This window comes from Myotis lucifugus, unplaced genomic scaffold (genome assembly GCF_000147115.1).
Source record: "Myotis lucifugus unplaced genomic scaffold, Myoluc2.0 scaffold_236, whole genome shotgun sequence".
Classification (NCBI taxonomy): Eukaryota; Metazoa; Chordata; class Mammalia; order Chiroptera; family Vespertilionidae; genus Myotis; species Myotis lucifugus.
Window position 1 is genome coordinate 1,504,361 of NW_005871284.1, and position 19,603 is coordinate 1,523,963.

The 19,603-nt window shown below is 41.3% G+C and overlaps 1 protein-coding gene across 4 annotated transcripts in view; it reads left to right on the forward strand.

The window, feature by feature from the left end:
* Positions 1–19,603, forward strand: part of RAB30 (RAB30, member RAS oncogene family) — a 76,799-nt gene that overhangs the window by 15,951 nt on the left and 41,245 nt on the right. Inside the window, exon 2 of one of the 4 annotated variants that reach the window (XM_006098468.3) lies at positions 10,458–10,542. The exons of the other annotated variants lie outside the window; for them this stretch is intronic. The gene's annotated coding sequence lies outside the window, so the exon portion shown is untranslated. The remainder of the gene's footprint in view (positions 1–10,457; positions 10,543–19,603) is intronic. 4 annotated transcript variants of the gene reach the window in all.

The window sequence follows — 19,603 nt, forward strand, 5'->3', positions numbered from 1 at the left end:
AAGTCACGTGACTGACAGGCAGCAGGAACAAGAAGACTTTGCCTGTGGAGCCTATGCTGTGTCCTCCAAGCTTTACTGCCTCCCCTTGGTGGTGAGTGATAAATGATATCTGTCTTTGAACTCAAAGTCAAAAAGGCATGTGACTGCCACCACTTGTCATCTTCTAGCTGCTTATGAGGCTGCCTTGGCTGAATTATCTCACAGCTCTGAGGCTTCTTCCTTATCTGTGAAACGAAGACCTTGTAGACGAGATTATTTCTAATATTTCTCCCATATTAAAAATCCCATTCACCCCTTCCTCCATCAATCAATCCATCCATCCATCCAATACTAATTCAGTATCTATTATATACCAGGTACTGTGCTGGTGGATACTGGTAATTGATATTTCACAGCGCACTGTTCTTGCCTGAAAGGAGAGTGTAACCTAGAGAAGGAGACATAAAATGGATGATTGTTGTACAGTATGGTCATAGTGCTGGTAGTGGTATAAACAGAATACTGGAGCATAGAGGAGGGGTGCCTGACCCCGTCTTGGATAGAGGATGTCAAGAAGAAATGGTTCTACAGATCAGGAAGATAATATAAAAAAGATCACAAGAACTGTATATATTTCCTGTTGTCCCTACGGCCGTATTTATTAAGTTTAAGAAAACATTGGTAAAGTCAGAATTCCTTTTTATTTTAAGCCTTGTGGAAAGTTTAGTTGAATTTGACCATTGTTAAGTACAGCTATGTGCCAAAGATCTATAAGGTTTGGATTCTCTTTCAGATTGGAGGAAAATTATAAAGTTGAAAAGAGACCTTTGAGTTCGTCTCCCTCCCTTCCTTCCTTCCTTCCTTCCTTCCTTCCTTCCTTCCTTCCTTCCTTCCTTTTTAGAATTTAGGAAGCATACAGTAGACTAGTAAGAGGCCTAAGGGCACAGTTATTTGATTTATATTTCATTCTTTTGTTTGTTTTTTTTTTTTGTCTGTCTTTTTGGTTGTTTTTGATGGTTATATTTCAAAGAGGCAAGTGAAATGGTCACGATATTGGATAACTGCCCCGCCGGTATAGCTCAGTGGTTGAGCATTGAGCCAGGAACCCAGAAGCTTCCCCGTCAGGGCACATGCCCAGTTGCAGGGTCGATCCCCTATGGGGGGTGTGCAGGAGGCAGCTGATAGATGATGTTCCTCTCTTATCATGGGTGTTTCTATCTCTCTATCCCTCTCCCTTCCACTCTCTCTAAAAAAATCAATAGCACATATTTAAAAAAAGATATTGGATAATATATGTGATTCTTTCAATATTACTAAGGGCCAGTAGATTAATAATAATTAGAATGACTAAGTACAGTGGGGCCTTGACTTACGAGTTTAATTCGTTCCGTGACCGAGCTTGTAACTCAAATTACTCGTATGTCAAATCAGTTTTCACCATTACAATGGATTGAATGCTGGGCTGATGTTGTGGCGTTCACTGTGACGTTCGCTGCGCCAACTAGCGGTGGGGTATCTGAAGCTGGCTCATAACCCGAATTTTAGCTCGCAACTCAAAGCAAAAAATCGGCCGAGAGACGGCTCGTATCTCGAAAAACTCATTAGTCGGGACACTCGTAAGTCAAGGCCCCACTGTATTAGAATTTCAATATTAGGGGATTGATTGAGGGGGAAAGCTTAGGAGCTAACATTTATTGATACACAGCTACTGTGTATCGGGCACTGTGCTATGCCCCTTAGATTCATAATTTTGTTTTATTCTCCCCACAGTCCTATAAAATAAGCATTCTTATCCTTTACAGATATAGAAACTGAAGCTCAAAGAGGTTGTGACTTGCTTCAGGTCACAGCTGACTAGAGTCTGAGCAGTGGTTCAAGCACAGGTTGTTAAAATCAAAGCCTTTGCCCCTTACACTAACCCATGTTTCTTCAGGATCTTGGATTTTCTATTTCTGGAGCAACTTCACTGGTATATGGGACCTCCCTCTCATCCTTGGAGCCCAGGAAGTAACAGTAGTCATGAGAGGCCAGCTCTTCACACTTTCCAACATGCTGAAAGACAGCTCCCCGAATGTCCTGTGTCTTCCTTCTGAGTTGATAGATCATCAGCCTCCAGGGATAAATGCTCTTACTAAAATGTCAATTATTTCCCTTTCTTGCCTTTCTCAGGCAGTATATGAATGTTTGCTTTTGACAAATTTGTCTCTTACAAGTGGCTCTTAAAAATCATCTGAGAGCCCTGGCCAGGTAGCTCAGTTGGTTAGAGCTGATATGCTAAGGTTGTGGGTTTGATCTCTCGTCAGGGCACATGCAAGAATCAACCAATGAATGCATAAATAAATGGAACAACAAGTTGATGATTTACTCTCCCTCTCTCTCTTTACAATCATTTAAAAAAATCATGTTAGAGAATGCTGATTGAGGCCAGCTCAGTCTATGTAGTTGATCCCTTCTCCCTTTCCAACAAAGGGTACCTTTAGCTCATTTGCCCTGTAGTCTATCTTTGGAGTCCTGAGAGACCTTGTTGTCTGGGTCTCAGAAGCCTCCAACTATGCGATTTTGAGAAAATCACATGGAGGTCTCAGCACTTCTAACCCATGCCTCAGGCTCCCTCCTCCTCGCTCAAGGCCTCCCTGTGGGCATAAGCTATGGTATCTTGTCAGGGAATATTTTCCCAGCTGGTTTTGGAGGCAGGCCAGGCATCTATCCCAGGCCCTTTAACCCTCTGGAAAGTTCCCACATATGACTACATGAAACAGAGCAAACTAACCTCCAACATGGGTTGAAGAATTATGGCACTGGGAAAAAATCTTGCCCAGCCAGGCCATTTCTCTGCCCTGGAAGTCCATAGTGAAATGGACAGAGGTTCTGGAATTTGGAGACTGGATCTCAAGTCTTGGCTCAAGTCACAAACCCTGGGGCCATGAGCACTTGACCTGTCTGAGCCTGTGTTCTTAGCTGTCAATGAAGGGCTGATGACAATCTCATCTTCACACTGTTGTTCTGAGAATCAAATAACTCAATGTATAGTATAAAAGTGCTTTATAACAAGCCCGTAGAATATATCACAGATGTCAGTGCTTGCTGTTATAAAACAATTTTGGCTTAATGATAAACGTTTCTGGGAACTGAACAGGATGCATGCTCTGTCATCACTGGCCCCCAGTTCCTGGCAGACCTTTTCAGTGCTCAAGGAGGCATTCATCATATCACTCTCCTGTTTATTTTGTAATCTTTTCATTTATGGTCTTATAAATGTTCCCAGAAGCTTTGCTAATTCTTGAATATTTATCTTTGAAAACCCTGGCCAGGGTTGTATACTTATACCCAGAGCTATTTAGCCCAGAGTAATTATTTGAATTCTTAGAGCTCGATGTCGATCCATTTCCCAATAAATCATGGGACAGCAGAGCTGGCTATGTATGATAAAGGAGGTTTATCTTGCTAGTTAGGATTCTGTATGTTTGAGGACTCCAGAGGGTATCTGATAGTAGGTAAACCCTGAGGGAGGGCTATTACAACTTGGTACATGCTTCTGGTAATAAAATGAGAAGGAAGAGAGAGTATCACACTGTAAATGGTTCACGATTTTATTTTTTTATTATTTTTAAATCTATTTTTATTGATTTCAGAGAGGAAGGGCGAGGGAGAGTGGGATAGAAACATTAATGATAAGAGAGAAGCATTGCTCGGCTGTCTCCCCCATGCCCCCTACTGGGGATTGAGCCCACAACCTAGGCATGTACCCTGACTGGGAATAGAATACGACCTCCTGGTTCATAGGTCGATGCTCAACCACAGAGCCACACCAGTTGGGCTAGGTGGTTCATGATTTTAGAGCTAGTAGTAACTCTTGAAACTGAAAAGAGTCTTTTGTGGATTGTCATCAGTTTGCTGGAATTATTACTCTGTTATGAGAAATTTTCTAGACATTTGGGGATTGCTTACTTCAATCTTCATGCCATTTCAAATGATTGCAGTTTATTCTTCTTGACTATGTTCCTCAAAACTCTTTTTAAAAAAATTATTTATTGATTTTAGAGAGGAAGGGAAAGAGAGAGAGAGTGAGAATCATTGATTTGTTGTTCCACTTACTTATACATTCATTGGTTGATTCTCGTATGTGCCCTGACCAGGAATCGAACCCACAACCTTGGGATATTGAGAGGATGTTCTAACCAGCTAAGCTCTCAGAGCTCTTTTATGTTGTAGATGCAAGATCCTAACTCAACCTGGCTTGGGCAAAGAAGGAATTTATGGGAAGAACACTAGGGTATTTCATGTAACCACGGAAGGATGGGTGCAGCTGGAATCAGGAGACATTAGAGACATAACAACCCTCAAGTTTCAGTGCTTAACACAAAGTTTATTTCTTGTCTGAATAGCAGTTCAACATGGTGTGTCCTGGTGAGGCTACCTTCTATGTTTCAGGAAGCCAGGATCCTTCCATCTTGTGGATCCCTTGGCCTCTAGTGTCTCAAAGTTCTCTCCTTTTTTTTTTTTAAATATATTTTATTGATTTTTTTACAGAGAGGAAGGGAGAGGGATAGAGAGCTAGAAACATTGATGACCCTCAAGTTTCGGTGCTTAACACAAAGTTTATTTCTTGTCTGAATAGCAGTTCAACATGGTGTGTCCTGGACCGGAATCGAACCTGGGACCCTTGAGTCCACAGGCTGACGCTCTATCCACTGAGCCAAACCGGTTCGGCAAAGTTCTCTCCTTTTAACCTGCAGATGGAGAAGTCTGGAAGTGGCTTATATCACTTCTGTCCTTATTCCATCAATTACTACTCAGTACATGGCTCACATAATGGTAAGCAAGGCTGAGAAATATGTCCTGTTTGCCCAGAAAGAAAAAGAAGCAGGTTTGGTGAGCATTTAGCTAGTTTGAGCCACACAGGGACTCAAATGATGTCAGTATTCTGTTTCTTGCTTTTGCTTCTCTCATACACAGCAGGGAGCATGGCCAGGATTGTTACTGAGCGTTTTTTTTTTTTTTTCTTCTTTTTTTTTTTTTAAGAACCTCTGGCTTTTAAAGATATATTTAATTGTTTTTTAATTTCAATGAGAGAGAATCATTGATCGCCCCCTACTGGGGATCAAATCCGCAATCTGGGCTTGTGCCCTGATCTGGAATTGAACCGTGACCTCCTGGTTCCTTGGTTGATGCACAACCACGGAGCCACACTGACCGGGCTTTTTTCCCCTTCTTTGTTTTTTCAGTGCAGTTTTATAGTCATCTTTTTAACCCTTCTTTCCACAGCTACATCAACTGATTGTATTTCACCGAATCTAAGACATCATCATTTATAATGTGCATGACTATATTCTATGTATTACTGAGAAAGAAAGAAAAAAACAAGGTTCCAAATAAACTAGGACACAATGCCAAGATGCCTTTCATTGTAAAGTGCATCCTAATTTTCAGGCTGTCAAAATATAAGGAAAAATGTTTTTAGAATGAATGAAAGATGATATTTATTACTTCAGAACCTATACTTTCATGCCTCAGTACTACTGCTCCTTTGTTTCTTTAGTCCATCCATTAGTTAAAAAGTATTTATAGGCCCTAGCCGGCTTGGCTCAGTGGATAGAGCATCAGCCTGCAGACTTAAGGGTCCCAGGTTCGATTCCGGCCAAGGGCACATACCTGGGTTGCGGGCTCAATCCCCAGTGGGGGGCATGCAGGAGGCAGCCGATCAATGATTCTCTCTCATCATTGATGCTTCTGTCTCTCTCTCCTTCTCCCCTCCTCTCTGAAATCAATAAAGAAATATATATTTTTTTAAAAAGTATTTATAGGTCAGGTAACAATGAATAAGACAGATTCAGTTTCCACCCTCTTAATGTTTACCACCTCTCCCCCTTTTCCATCCTGGTATTAAGTAGTATCTGCTGTGTGCTAGGCACTCTGTTAGGCACTGAGGGCTCAAGAAGAAATAAGATGAGGTCCTTGTCCTCAAGGGACGTACCGCCTGGGGTAGTAGAAGCTGTAGGGTATGGGGAGACAATCGTAGAAACAGATGTGTAAATAAAGGGTCCCAGGTCCGGATATTAAAGTTCTTACAGGGTACATGGGGCCGTAAAGCAGAGGGAATGGTCAGTTCTGCTTTGGAGAGTAAGAATGGTTGTACTGTGTTTACCAAGAGGATTGTACACTGTTAAAAGAATAAACAGTCTGTTTTGAATATTAATATGCAGTTTTCCCAAATATACATGATAATAAGTAGGCCAACGTGTTTTCCAACGCCTGTTTGAATCATCTCAAACGTCCTATTAAACTTCACATTCGAATAGTCTGTGAAGCCCTTTATAGAGACAAAGTAAGTAGGTAGCAGTTTTATCTTGCAGTGAAGGCAGCCTGCGTTTCTGTACATTAATCACCTAGGCTTCTTCCAGAGACGCTTTTTCACCCACTGATGATTTTTCAGGCCCAAGTGGCTGCTCTGGATCACATGCTCCGCAGGAGAAGAGCAGGAGCCGCCAAGAAGGGCTGATGCAGGCACTCAGGGCCGTGCTGGGCCCACATGAAACAAGGTTTACAGTGGTGGGATTTGGAGAAAATGTGGGTGAGGCTGTTTGGAACAGGGATCAGAGAATAGCCATTGCTGGGCTTTTCCTTAGAGAATCCCAGAATCCAACACTATAACCCGAGTACTGGATCCTTCTCTTTCAAGCAAAGATTATCCTTATCTTTCAGCTAAGATTGAACCCACTTTTAAAAAATACGTTTTCATTGATTTTAGAGAGAGAAGATGGGAGAGGTAGCGAGAGAAAGAAACATAGATGTGAGAGAGAAACATTGATGAGTTGCCTCCTGTACCCACCACTATCGGGGACCGAACCTGCAACCTGGGCAGATGCCCCGACCAGGAACCCAACCTGTGACCTTTTGGTGCATGGGAGGATGCTAAACCAACTGAGCCACATCAGCCAGGACATAAACCCATTTTGATCCATTTAAAAAACTCATGAAAACAACAGGAAGACTGGGAAGTAGAGGGAATTTTTTGAAGTTTATACAGAGGACCGCAGAGGGCTAGTGTCTGTCTGTGTCTTCTGACTCTTAAGAAAAGCTTACCTAATGAGTCAGGAAGACAATCCAATCTTTTTTTTTTTTAAATTCTTTATTAGTTAAGGTATTACAAATGTGTCCTTATCCCCCCCATTAACCCCTCCCCCCCAACTCATGTTCTCATCCCCCTGTTGTCGACAATCCAATCTTTAACTATTATTCTCTCCTCTGGTTTATGAAGAGCCTGGAAATAACCACTGAGCATACAGGCTTTTATTCCTTAACCTTCCAGGTCAGTGTGTCTGGAGCATGGTGCATGGGGTTAGGGAGTGAAACGTGTGAATCTACTTCCTTATTGGTCAAGGGGGGCCTTCAGGCCTCTGGTCAGTTGAGAGGAGAGAGAGCTCCAAGTAGCTGCTTCTTCTTCTTTGTTTAAAAAAAATCTCATATATATATATATATATATATGATTTTTTTTTATTGATTTCACAGAAGAAGGAAAAGGGAGAGATTAAAACATCAATGATGGGAATCATTGATCGGCTGCCTCCTGCACGCCCCCTACTGGGGACCGAGCCTGCAACCCAAGCATGTGCCCTTGCTGGAATCGAACCCAGGACCCTTCAGTCCCCAGGCTGACACTCTATCCACTAGCCAAACTGTCTAGGGCTCCAAGTAGCTTCTTTAGAGGAAAGTAAAGAGGATGGAATCTCTACACCCACTTTGCAGTTTCTAAGGACAGTCTGACACAGTACAGGGTTAGAGTGCGCTCTACTTGTACTGGAAGTACTCAATGAGAGATGGCAGAAAAGCAGCCCTCGCCCCCTTCAGGAGAACGCTTTGTAGGCATACAGAAAGAGGAAGAGCAAAGGGCAGGGGGAAAAAGAGAACAAGAAGCTCATCTTTTGAAATCAGCAAAAGGTATATCCCCGGGAGTGATTTATGTGTGTACAGAGGAGGAACATTAAAAGAATAATTGTTGGCTGTTTATTTTAAAGTATGGGCAGTGAGAATGGAGGCAGGGAGCTTTATTTTCTATTTTACCTTGCTCCAACTTCCATTAGTGTTAATGGGGTCATATATTCTAGACTTTCCTTGGCCTGCTGCCCTGACATAACTGTTTGAATTCCTCGTTTTAGTATTATGTAGTCTTAACAACAGAGGGAAAGAGAAACAGAATGTTGTGTGCTAAATGATTCTATGTGCCTTATTGTGGATGGAATTTATTCTCGTGGGTCCACGGCTATTAAGATGATCTGTTCAGATGATCTGTGTTTCTGATAGCTACTTCTAGATAGCTTTATAATTTGCCCAAGGGGTTTGTTCAGGGGATGGCTACATGTATTTTTTATTTGCTAAAACAAGGTAAGTCTTAATCCTGGTTATCTGAGCTCCAGGCTGGTACAGGGACTGCTCTCATCCAAAGGGCCAATCGAGCTGTGTGTTCCCCTTGTTGTGGGCAGTCGATTGTGGAGGTATTTTACTAGGCGGTCATTTGATACGCATCGGCCCTTTTGGTGGGAGACTTAGTTCTTAGGATTACTGCTGCGGAATCCATTTATTCAATTAAACAAATATCAATTGAGTTCCTGCTTTGCCTCCAGTGTTTCTTCAGATGGGGGAATACTCTGTACAAGAAGCCGGAATTGGACTGTTCAAGGAAACCAGCAGAATTAGAATGCTAAAATTCCCGGTTTGAAAGAAACTTAGAGATAATCTACGGGTCTGAGAATAAGTGTATTCATTTTAGGGGACCACAAACAGTTTCTGATGCATATTATTCTTTGTTTGCTTTTATAACCATTTGAAAATGCGAGCCACCTTGGCAGGGTGGCTCTGTTGGTTTGAGCATTGTCCCATACACCAAAAGGTTGCAGGTTCAATTCCCTGTCAGGGCATATACTTACGTTTCGGGTTCTATCCCTGGTGGGGCATGTACGGGAGGCAACTGATTGATTGATGTTTCTCTCTCTCTCTCTCTCTCTCTCTCTCTCTCTCTCTCACCAATAAACATATCCTCTGGTGAGGATTTTAAAAAAGAGTGAAAACTATTCTAAACCGGAGGGAGGGGGCACATAGGCTGGATTTGATCCATGAGCCATAGTTTCATACTTTGCCAGTCCCTGATCTAAATTCTCCTCCAGTTTTTTTTTTTAATCAAAGGGGAAACTGAGAGCCAGAGGGTGAAATGATTACTCCCCTCATTGTCCACCCCCCGCCCCCATAGTCACACAGCTAGTTCTTGATATTGTTGGATTGGTGACCCTTTAGTAGGGTCCCCGAAGTGCCTAGTCATTTTGCAAATGGCTAGTTTTGGTACTGAGGGAAGTCTGAATTTTAGTTAATTTTTAACTTATTGAATGCCTACCACATTCTAGGCACTGTGCCTGGGATTTAGGATGCAAACTTAGCATGACAAAGTCCCAGGCATCAGTCAGCTTAGTAACTGGTGCAGATAAGATGGCAGAGTGGGAAGCGCATATGGAGACAAGTGGTGGGTGCCGGGAGGCACAGGAAGTCACTCCGCCCTCAATATGTAGATGCTTCTGTGGGTGAATGAATGAGTTCATTCATTCATTGCACCTCCCCCACTTGTGTTTTGGATGCACTGCCCAGCCTACAGGAAGGGGACAGGGTCTGGCTTCCTCCCCACTTGCTTGTTTTTCTCTTTGGGGACTCATACCTTGTATACATCCTATGTATGCAGGGGTGGGTTATGAGATTAAAAGAACAAAAGTGAAAAAAGATTCAGACCGACACCAGAGAAAGATGGTTTATTTGGCAGTTGCTTTGACATACCAGTTTATCTAAGCAGTGGCACTGAGACACATCTGAAATCATATAATATCAACCATGGAGCCTTTTACTATTCTAGAGTTGGAAGGACCTTAGAGATCACGTAACTGTATACCCTTTCATTTTACATATAAAGAGCTTGAGGCTCAGAGATGTTAAATTTCTGGGTCACACAATTAATTCATAGAATGAACCTCAGGGTTGCAAAGGACTTTAAAAGATATCTAGTATATTCACCCAGATAATAATAAGGAATAATAATTATAGCTAATATTTATTGAAAGTTTATTGACATGTGTAGTAGTGTGTATTATCTCATTTAATTCTGCCAGTAACCCAATGTAATAGGTACAATTACCGTCCTTATTTTAAAACTGAGGAAACTAAGCTTGAAGAGAGTAAGTAAAATTTGCCCAACCGATGTTTGCACAATGAGTGAATCAATGAGTCAGGCAGTTGACACTTTTAGGGACAAGTGAATGGGAACTCAGTGGCCGAGCTAGAGCCATGCCCAGGTCTTCCGATGACTTATCCTGTCACCAGTTGTATGTGCTAATATGCAGATGTGGGCCAGGAAAGTGTATTGTTCTGCAGCTGTCTTTATGGTGTCACTGAACAGTTTTGAGAATTAATGTGCACAGTAGAATTCTCTTTGAACATCAAAGGTTCCTTGAAGATGTGACAGCCTGGTTGGTTTCTCTGAATCTGCTGAAGTTTGTAGAGGCAACTGGAAGATTCTCTCTGCATGAGGTACCTTCTTCTTCTTTTTTCTTTTTTTCACAAACATGTAATTTAAAGTTGTAGTTTCAAACTATAGTCTGAGGCATCCTGGGGTTTGTGGGCTAGAGAACTGAGGGATTCTGTAAGAAAGCGTGGGCATGGACTTGGCTTTGAGCCAAATAATGCCCAAAACAAATATCTTTGCTGCATTAATTCTTTTAGCTCTGACAGATGAGAACAACCAACTCATTAGATGTACAGTAGCTTGTGATGTGTTCTTTCCTTATAAGTTGAATGTTTTTCTCACTGAACAGTGGTAATATTTGGGCTTGTTTGATTGGAAGTTTTTGAAGTCAAAGACATTTTAACACATTTATAGAGCTTGTTCTAAAAAACAAACAAACAACCCACCAAAACCTCTCTATCTAGATTACTGCTTTTTATATAAAGAACAGCATGGGCATTGTTTGCCATTCACTGTAAGCAGAGTATCTCTATATGGCATAGAAAAACTGAGGTTCTTGGATTTCAGCTCAGAAAGCTTATATCCTTTGAACATAGGCCCCTGGGTTGATTCATAACGTCAATACATAGCATTAATAATTGCTGCATATCACTTGGAGGAAAATCCACATTAAATAAAGGAGGCTTTCATTAGGTTGAGGAAAAACAGATTCAGGCTCTATTGGTAAAGATAAACCACCATTTATTTGTTTGAGGGCCTTTCAGGGGGAAGAGATGTAATACAAGATAGTCTTCTCATTTGTAGGCGTATGAGAAATCCCTTAAAATAGAAACACATGAATATTTGTTTTCTAACACAAAATATTTCAGAGACCTCCCCATGTGTCTTGCCAACGCTTTTTTCTTTTCAAGTTTCAGCCAACCACCACAAATGTTTTTTAATTATACCAGGGAGAAATCCTCACTTAGTGATTCCTTGCTATTAATACCTACTTTAAAATTGTTATTTATTTTTTAATCCTCACCTGAGGATATTTTTTTAAATTGATTTTTAGGGAGAGAGAGAGAGAGAGAGAGAGAGAGAGAGAGAGAGAGAGAGAGAGAAAAACATTGATGTGAGAGAAAAACATTGATGTAGGATAGAAACATCGATCCATTGCCTCCTGTACAAGCCTCTATAGGGATCAAACCCAAAACCTAGGTGTGTTCCCTGACCAGGAATGGAACCCAAAACCTTTTGGTGTATGAAATGATGCTCCAGCAAACTGAGTCACCCAGCCAGGGCAATACCTACTTTTAAACATTTCTTATGTATTAATAAATCTTTCTTTTAACTCTACCAGGGTTTGCCCCTGATTTACTCCACCTCCGTCTTCAGCAGTAGTAGCCGCTTTCAGTAAAAAAGGGGTAGGAGGTGGAGGACAGCACAAAAGAAGGAGAACGATCTGTTCATTATGTGCTGGCTGCTGTGTTACCAAATAAGCATTCAGTGTCACCATGTTCTGGAGATAGGTACACATGTAGGTTTCTAACTTTTCATTTTCAAAAATTTCAAATGAATAGATTAGTACAAAGAACACTCAAAAATTCTTAAATTTACTAATTCTTAACATTTTGTCACATGTGCTTTATTTTTATATATGCAGATTTATGTTTTGGGGGGGGGGCAGACGTCATGATACTTGATCTCTAAATATGTCAGTATTTATCTCCTGAGTATAAGGACATGTTTTTACATCACCACAACAGCTTTATCATGCCTGAGAAATTTAACATTGATTCCATAATACAGTCTATATTTAAATCTCATCTTTAATCAGTTAACATTTGCTGTATAACAAATCCACCATTTATTTGTTTTTCCAAAAAATTTTTTAATTGATTTCAGAGAGGAAAGCAGAGGGAGTTAGAAACATTAATGATGAGAGAGAGTCATTGATCAGCTGCCTCCTGCATGTCGCCTGCTGGGGATTGAGCCCCAAACCCAGGCATGTGCCCTGACTGGGAATCAAACCGTGACCTCCTGGTCTTAGGTTGATGCTCAACCACTGAGCCACACCAGCGAGGCAAAACCACCATTTATTAATTCTCATGATTCTGTGAGTCATATGGATAGTTCTAATTTGCATCAGGACCAGCTGATCTTGGCTGGGTCTCCTCAAAGTCTGCAGTCAACTGCTGGATCTATCAGAGGCTGGCTGGTCTAAGTTGATCTTAGTTTGGATGGCTTGTCTCTGCTCTAAAGGGTCTTCCATCCTCTAGCACAGTGGTTCTCAACCTTCCTAATGCGACCCTTTAATACAGTTCCTCATGTTGTGGTGACCCCCAATTTCATTGTTACAAATTGAACATAATTAAAGCATAGTGATTAATCACAAAAGCAATATGTAATTATATATGTTTTTTCCGATGGTCTTAGGCGACCCCTGTGAAGTCTAGCAGAATAGCCTAGGCTTGGTCCCATGGCGAATAGCCAGATTCTAAGAGAGAGTGGAAGTGTGCAAAGCCTTTTGAGGCCTAGGCTTGGAGCTTGCACAGTATAACTTCTATTGCAGTCTTTTGGTCAAATCCAGTCAGAAGCTCCTCTTGATGCGAGGAGCTGAAAGTCATATTGCTCAGTGGCCTGGATACACGGGCATGAACAATTGCAGCATTTTTGCAAACCCCCATTGTTCAAAGAATACTAATAATGTTAGTTTAATAATGTTAACAGTGTAGTTGTTGGTTTGTTTTTAATCTAAGGTCTACTCAAAGATTGCACATTAAATTTAGTTGCTATGCATCTTTAATCTCTTTTTTTATAGTCTCTTTTAATTCATAGGTTTCCCTCTTTTTTGTATTTTATGACATTAATATTTTAAGATTAAGATTCCAGGCCTGTTTTCTTAAAATATCTCACAACCTGAATTTGTCTAGTTATTTCTCCATGGTTATATGTAGGTTAAACATTTTTGGCAGGAATTCTAAATAGCTTCACAAGGAGAGGCATATATGTTAGTTTATTCCATTATTGGTGATGCTCACTTGGCTAAGGTGGGGTCTGCCAGGTTTCACAATCATAAAGGTGTCCCCTCCTGGAGATAGATTTGTATTAAGTCTGGACATTAAGTACTAAAGTTCTTCCAATCACATCAACATATATTGTTTAGATACCTACTGTATATGTAATCTTGAATTTATTACTATGGAAGATCTAAAAGAATGGTAAGGAATGTTGCCTGTCTAAAGAATATATAATTTTCTTGAGGTTGAGTTACTTTTTAAAAAACTGTATGAAGAGTACAGGAGTGATGATTCTAAGTTAATAAAACTGTTTATTGAAATAGAATGGACATACAGAGAAGTGCACACATAAGCATATAGCTTGATGAAGTTTTCAAACTGAACACACCAGTGCACTAGCACCCAGATTAAGAAACAGAATGTAAGCACATCTCAATAAGCTTGATTTTTAACTGTATAAAATGTAGGTCCAAATGATGGCTGTTCTTTTCGATAGCAATTTATGAGTGGCCCAAGAAAATCAATATCCTTTTAAGTTCAAATGGTATTATCTAACAATCACTCTTTGTACTCATCAAGCTTGAATCAGAGTAACTTTCACTATGCCCATACATTAGTCTCTCCTTCTTCATTCTTGTCACAGTGCAAAAGGTGACCTCTCTTTTCCCAAGGGTAGCCTTTCCCTGTGTAGTCTGTCCTGCCCTTCACTTCCTTAGGTCTGGTCCTAGTTCTTTCTTGTATCTTCATCTGTGTTCTGTCTTCAGCTTCTCTTCTTTTGGCTCCTGTTCCTCACCTTCTATACTTACCAGCATCCTTCTGCTTTTCCCTCTCCTTAAAAAAATTTTTTTTTATTGATTTTAGAGAGGAAGGGAGAGGGAGAGAGATAGAAACATCAATGATGAGAATCATTAATCGTCTGCCTCCTGCATGCCCCCTACTGAGGATTGAGCCTGCAACCCAGGCATGTGTCCTTGACTGGAATCGAACTTGGGACCCTTCAGTCCGCAGACCAACGCTCTATCCACTGAGTGAAACTGGCTAGGACTTCCCTCTCCTTTTTATCACCAAACTTTTAAAAAGACCACGTTCCCTTCCTCTTTAGTCCATTCATCCAAATGCCATTGAAACTTGGTATCCTTTCCCACATTTCTAAGGAAGTCCATCAGTAACTTCTGGTTATTAAGTCATACTTTGTTTTCTTAGATTCTACCTCCTTTGGACGGCTTCTCATCTTTTCTTTGAGACCACTTCTTCTAGGCTTCCATTTATTGTGCGTTCTGTCTTCTTCCAACTGCTCTGAGTAGTCCTCTAACAGTTTGACTTCCCAAAGAAAGAACAACAGTTATTCCTGCTTCTTTTGGTCTGTATGAGAATGACATTTCTTAGGTCCTTCTTTTTTTAAAAAAATATATTTTTATTGATTTCAGAGAGAAAGGGGGAGAGAGAGATAGAAACATCAATGATGAGAGAGAATCATTGATCTGCTACCTCCTGCACACCCTCTGCTGGGGATCGAGCCTGTAACTCAGGCATTTGCCCTGACCTGGAATCGAATCATGATCTCCTGGTTCATAGGTCAATGCTCAACAGTTGAGCCACACCGGCCAGGCAAGACCTTCCTTTATGGACTATGGGTCATTATGTTGGCAATTTATCTGCAGTTTGAAGATTGTGGTTTTATGGCAAACTCTCAATTAAATTGATGTAAAATCTCTGCCTGGTAGGAACTCAATACAGGTTTGTTGGAATGATTTATTCATTCATTTATTCATTTATATGTTCAATAAATATTTACTAAATGTGTAATCAGTGAATTAAATGGATTGTTAAATTTAACAGTAGGTTACATCTGTTTCTCAAGTTATATAAATAGTATGGATTTCTTTGTTTTTTTCTTTCAACTTTTGTTGAAGTTTGTTATTTGCCTGTTTTGTTTTTTTTTAATAATTTGAGCAATAAATAGCTATATGACTCTTGGATAAGTTACTTAACCTCTAGAAATAGTTTTCTAATTTTTAATGTTGGGATAGTAATAGTGCTTACCTTCTGGGTTTTTTTAAAGGATTAGATGACAAAATGCCTCTAGATCACATAGTATATGCAAGCATACAGTAATGGCTCAATAAATACCATTTATCATTATTCTTATTATGTTTTAGACATTAGACTTTGGTCCTCACAGCAATTATCCTGGATTAGGCATTATTTTTCCCATTTTTCAAAGAAAGAAACTAAAACTCTAAGGATTTAAATAACTTGCCAGATATCACAGAGCTGGTCTGGGCTGTCTGATTTCATAGTTTGTGCCTTTTACTTACACCAAAGCCTTTCAGCCAATGCATGACACTAAGAAGTAAAGCAGGAGTCACTTTATATGGACTGAAATAAGCTAATATTGTTCTCAGTTGCCTTTTGAAAGGTAGGATTTACCAAGGAAGTTGTGGCAACTCCAGTTCTGAAAGTCAGATTAATAAAGATTTTATCTTAAAACCACAGAATTCTAGGGTTTAAAAGGATTGTAGGCTTAGGAGGATTTGTCCACCCAATTATTGAATTCTTTAACCATGTAGCCAAGGGGTCATCTGGTTTATTCTTGAACACTTCCAATGACAGGAAAGTCATCAGCACCTGGGGAACCTCATTCCACTTCCCCAGCTCTGACCAGGAGACATCCCTTCCTTACATCAGCCCAACTCCTCTCCTGTGACTGCCCTCATTCCTAACTCTGCCCCCTCTCTGCACTCCCTCTGCCACCAGAACTCTCTAAGGCACAAATCAGATTGTCACTCCCCTAATTAAAACACTTTTTTGATTTTCCATTGCCTTTATGACAAAATCCAAACTCTTTTCTGTGGTCAAGTAGGCCTGCCTCATCTCAAACATTCTTTTTCTTTGTTGCTCACTCAGCCTTGGTCCTGGTGGCCTGTATGTCCTCTGATACGCCCAGCGTCTTCCTGCAGATGGCCCTTGCACTGGTCCTTCTGCCTGTGTGCTGCTTTTCTGAGCTCTGCAAATGGCTGGCTCATTCTCATCTTTCAGATCTCAGCTCAGAGGCCACTTCCTCAGAGAGTCTTGTCCTGATCCCTTATCTGAGCCCCTAACCTCGTCATCCTGTACCCATTCTTCAGATCACCTTGCCTTCTTTCCTCAAGAAAATGTAAGTTCTTGGTGACTGGACCTAGGATACAATGCTGGCAGTTGTATCCTCTACAGTAGCACAGTAGCTGTCCATAGAAGGTGCTCCATAAATGTCTGAGGAATAATGAATGGCCTCATGAGTGACTGAATGTGAGGTTGTGGAGTCATTAAAAATGGAGTTGAGTGTCATCCCAATATACCAAGTTTGTGGGTTTGATCACCAGTCAGGGCACCTCCAAAAGGTAACCAGTGAATGTATCAATAAGTGGAGTAACAAATTGGTGTCTCTCTCTCTCTCTCTCAATAAATAAATAAATAAATAAATAAATAAATAAATAAATATTTTTTTTAATAGCGTATTTGAACTTTGTCACTTTTGGTGTGACTTTGGGCAAATTATGTTAACCTCTGTGATTTTGGTGCTGCACCTGTATACTAGCAATCTTATCTATCTCACAGAATGTTATGAAGATTAATTAAGATATCAGCTGTGAATGTACCTGTCACATTACCTGACACACATTAGATGTCCAGTCCACCTCAAAGCCTGGGGCTTTATTCTGAACACGTGTACAAGAGTTCTGTGAAGTTTCAGCCTGATTAATGGAACTGTTTATATAGTGTTCCTATGTGTGTGACTCACAGTCAGGTGTAAGATGCCTGTGACTCCTCTGATGTAATGCTTGCCTGGCTGGGAAGACAGTTATAACCCTGGATATCAGTTGTGCGGAGTGATGCTCAGTCTGATAACCCAGGGGTGCCAAGCCCAGAGCCTTCACTGGGCCACTGAATACAGCCCCCCAAACTAAATGCTCAAATGTGACCTTGTTGTGGCTAATCTCTTGTCAAGATGGATTGGGATGCTCTGTCTAGACAGTTGTCTCCCTTGGGAAATCATAGTTGCCTAAGAGGAGGCACATGGTCTCCTGTTAAGAATACAAATAGCCTGTGAGTTGTTTTTCGGGGGGTGGAGGAGTGGAGGTTGCTGTGAGGTGTGTGGGTCTGTGGAGCAGAGCCTGCAAAAGGGAGCTGTTGGCTTTTGTACTCACAAGCATCTCAGGATCATGGTGGTAGCCTTCTCCTTCACACATGCAGTGTCAGCAGAGCCCACAGATCATGGGAAAGGGGAACTGTCACTGTCAGCCTATCCCGAGCCAGGGCGGCTGTGCCGCCACTAAGGAACGCTTGGAGGAATTACAGGGAAACCCTGGCACATGGATTACCTGCTGGGAAGGGGGCAGAAGTTTCTATGCAACCTGCTGGCTTGGCATGATGGCCTCGGTGGTTCCCCTCTGTAGGCTCTTAGGGTGAGTGATTTAACATGGGGGCTCTAAAATGAGATAGAACTGGGATCAAATGCTGGCAAAGTCATGACATTGGCCAAATTATTTAACATCCAGCCTTAGTTTCCTCACTGAAAATGAAGATGATAATAATAATAATTCCTAGCTTATATGGTTGCTGTGAGGATTAGATGATATCGTGCATGCAAAAATCCTAGCTTAGTTACAGGCCCATAGCCCATGTTCAGTAAATGATGATTCTTTTTATCTGGTAGGACAGGTCAGGATTCTGCGTTTATTTCTGATGAGCCTCATGCACACTGAACTTTGAGTCTTGGTTCACCCCTGCCAGCTGTGTGCCTCGGACAAGTTATCTAACCCCTGAGTCAGTGTTCTTATCTGTTACATGTAGTTTATAATTCCCACCACAAGGTGAAGGTAAAATGAGATTAAGAGCGCCTGACACATAGTAGGTGCTCAAAATATTCTTTTCCTTCACCTCTGGTTCTTGAGTATCTGAAGTACGGTCCCTTTAAGCTTGTTAAGATTCCTCACCAACCTTGTATGCAGCTGTATTCAGACAGCTTTGGCAGAAGAAAGAGGCGCTTTTTAATTTTTTTATAAACGACTGTTTCATAATCTGTTGGCTCATCTGCTGCTGCCACACCCTGTGCCTCTTAGGTACCCTGCGTCCTATTGCACTTAGCATGTGCCTTGCCTCTCACCTAAATGACCCTGGAAAGTGGTTGCTGTGGAAGATTTCTGAATGCTAAATGGATTTTTCTCCCTGCTTTTTGGGGCCGTGCTGGCTCAGGGATTCTTAGCTGCAGGAGGAGGGGCTGGCAGTTGGACTTTGCGGCCTGAAGCTTTCTGGTTTTCATTAAAATTCTCTGGCTGTCGTTCGGGATTGCTCCATTGGCTATGACTGTGCGTTGGAGCTGGTTGTGCTGTTCTCTCAGCCTCACACACCCATCAAATCACAGTGGCCCTGAAGACGAGAGAAAGTTGAAGGTAGGGCAACAGGCTGATTAAAGGGTCTTGCTCAGCAGCCTTTGTGTAAGGGACCCCCATCTACAACAGCAGAGCTTGAATTTGGCAAAGTCTTAAATACAGATGGGGAGAAAGACACTGCCGAGCTGGGAACCCTTTTACAACTTACTCTTGATGACAGACTTGCTCTTGAGGCAGACAGGAGTTTCCTGGCAGCTGTCAGAGGGTCCTTGAATGTTAGTTACATTCATGAATGAGATCAGTCTGGTCTAATCATTTTTCTGAGGTGCTGATACCCTCAGATGCCCAAGGAGATGGAAATTGGGTGGCAGTTCTCTGAGTTTGACAGAGTGAATTGAGTAAAGAGGATTTGGTGTTTAAATGTTAATTTCTTTCTTTCTTTTGTTTTAATTGTCTAAAGTGTTACATATGTCTCCTTTTCCACCGATTGACCCCTCCCCCAGCCATTCCCACCCGGGCAAGCCCCCACCGCCCCGGTGTCTGTGTCCATTGGTTATGCTAATGCATGCATACAAGTCCTTTGGTTGCTCTCTAACTTCCCCTACCACCCCTGCCATTTGTCTCTGTATCTATTTTTGTTCATCAAATTATGTTGACCATTATATCCCACCTATGAGTGAGATCATGTGATATTTATCTTTCTCCAACTGGCTTATTTCGCTTAGCATAATGCTCTCCAGTTCCATCCCTGC